The sequence below is a fragment of the Scylla paramamosain genome, chromosome 27, assembly GCF_035594125.1.
Source record: "Scylla paramamosain isolate STU-SP2022 chromosome 27, ASM3559412v1, whole genome shotgun sequence".
Classification (NCBI taxonomy): Eukaryota; Metazoa; Arthropoda; class Malacostraca; order Decapoda; family Portunidae; genus Scylla; species Scylla paramamosain.
The window spans coordinates 15709409-15711908 of NC_087177.1; the positions used below are offsets into that span (position 1 = coordinate 15709409).

At 43.5% G+C, this 2500-nt stretch overlaps 1 protein-coding gene across 1 annotated transcript in view; it reads left to right on the plus strand.

The window, feature by feature from the left end:
* LOC135114284 (protein Wnt-7b-like) overlaps nucleotides 1-2500 on the plus strand; it is an 89751-nt gene that overhangs the window by 331 nt on the left and 86920 nt on the right. Inside the window, exon 1 of the mRNA XM_064030168.1 lies at nucleotides 1-211. This exon is cut by the window's left edge and continues 331 nt beyond it. The gene's annotated coding sequence lies outside the window, so the exon portion shown is untranslated. The remainder of the gene's footprint in view (nucleotides 212-2500) is intronic.

The following is a 2500-nucleotide window of genomic DNA, read 5'->3' on the forward strand; positions in this document are numbered from 1 at the left end:
TCTGTAATTAATTCAGTGTATTTATTGTGGTGAAATATCAGGCAGAGTAGGCCCTCGTTCCCATTTATCTTTTTCTATGAAGAAAAAATTTCCTAGCAGCTGCGGCGCTGGGAAGTCTTCGGAAAATTTTAGTAGTCGACGGGGAAGTTGATAGCGGCTTCAAACCACGCACTAAGAAGTAGAGGAGCCCTTCGTCAGTGCGGCCTTTACAGTAAGTGATGACGCTATGCATGTCTCATCTTAGGGCAGGCGAGGCTGTCTCTGTCAAGTGTTTGTAAGGAGCAGGGCAGGATTTATTGTGGGGTGTTGCCCAGGTGTGGTGTCCTCTCATGGGTTAAGTCGCACGATGAGGTAACACTGTGTGACTCGGAAACAGTGAATGTGGGTGTCGAGCAGACTATTAACCTTTTCTGGATTACTGCTAGACTAAAGGTTCTTCATTGGACATTACTCGAGGCATGTTGCTTACGAGTGTGTCCTCCTCGCATACTCTGATGATATGATTGTGGATTATCTCCACCTACGAGAGGGTGTGACGTGTTTGCAATAGTGGTCCTTGTATCCTCTTTGTTAAGTAGACAGATTTAAAGCTTTAATCCATCAAGATGACGCGGACATTGTAGGTACGGAGAGGCGCTCATACGTAGCTTGCGTTTAATAGAGAAAAATAACAAGAATTTTAAAAGAAGTGTGATGGGAAGTTTTATAATCTTTAAATAATTTCAGTTTCAAAAGGCTCGCGTTTGATAGGAGCGAAGAGGGCAAAAGTATTATGAAAAGGACAAGTTCTGCAGACCTTGAATAGCTCCTAACCTCCGAAGGAAAAAAGATTTTTTTCTTTTTTTATGAAAGGGAGGAATGCCACAATAAAGAGTTGCTGAAGTTTTATACCACACCGGTAGTTTTATGCAAATTGGATAAATTGCTTTAGTCTGGAGGCGGCATAGCAAAAGTCCGGCGGGAAGACATCGGTAACTCGTGCCCCGCCCCGGGTGGACTGTCTGGCTGCCGATCGTCTTCACAGTCCTGTCTCTGTACACTTGTCAGCAGCAAATCTTTAGAACTGTGATTTTCTCGCCAGACATCGAGGCGTATATGGCGAGGGGCGCTGTGCATTTCCGTAAATTTATGATAGTAATGCATATAGTCTGTTTGTTTTTTTAGGTCTTCACAATAGTTTTGAATTTTGTTGCTCGAGTGTAAAATATATTCAGTAAATGTTTATTTCTCTAACTTTATCCAGTTTCACACATAAAAAAAAAAAAAAAAACTGAAAACAACATCTGAGGTAAACCTGTCTGTTTATACCTTAACCCACACGCAGGATACACAGCCTTGCGATTCCTAGCCGTACACTATTATTAACATTGTGACTCTTAACATTTGTCCACCGCAAGATACTGCTACGTATAAATTTACTGTGAAAGATTTTAAAATTCTCCACATTATCATACAACTGGAGAAATCATAAAAGATCGGATAAGATTATATTGTGGAAAGCAGTGCTCCTATACTCTTAAGACGTCAGATTGAAAATAGGCTAATTCAGGTAGCTATGCACGTTAAGCAACGCCCTTACACGGTATTTACTGAGCACCGTTACTCATTGGACTGCTGGAAGGCCTCGGGGAAAGATGTGGCTTCCAGGAATGCTGTTGAGAAGGACTGGTACGAGATCAAAAGTCTGCGACGCGAACATCGCCTTTATGGCCTTATGGCTTTCCCTTGTGACGGAAGCTCTGCGCAGTTGCATGTGGTAAAAAAAGCTGCAGATTATAGTAGAGGTGAAGGTGATTATTATTGACACTACTTTGTGTTCACCCGGTACACCTGACGCCGCGGTGAGCATAGCAGCACAGGTAACAAGTCCACGGCGACACGTCAGCACTCGAGGCTGCACAGTTACCTGTCTATAAGTCTAGAATCATCTCCCTGACGGTACCCTGGAGCGTCTCAAACCGGATCCATTCTAAACCGACTGAACTGAAGTAAAGGGAGTAAAAGAACAGCATTGTCCAGGTGGTCTAGGTTGTCTTGAATAGTGTGGCAACTAACTACAGTGAGAGAAAGAGTGATAGGTGAAGATAAAAAAAAAAAAGTAAGATTGTTAGTCCTCACGCGGCTGTGTTGAATGCCTGACCTTGGACGCTGAACTCCACGTAATTTTAGTGAAACCAATAACAGGCAGAAGGTATAAGAAGCCAGGTCATAAAATGAGCCTCGTGCACAGACAATTATCTCGGGCAAATGCCTTTAACTATATATAATTTGTGTGTCAGCATGATGGTGCAAAAAAAGGAAGCACTACATTAATCACGAACGCATTATTTGCTGATGTAAATATAGAAAAGGTACAAACCATGACGACGCGAGCTGCACCTGCCGCTGCCTCCCGCTGTGATCAGGCAGGCGGGCGGCTGGCGGAGCCCCTGCTACGTTGTTCTCGTTCAACGCAACACTAAGTAACGATCCTCGATCACCATTCTTGTCTAGCTGCGCA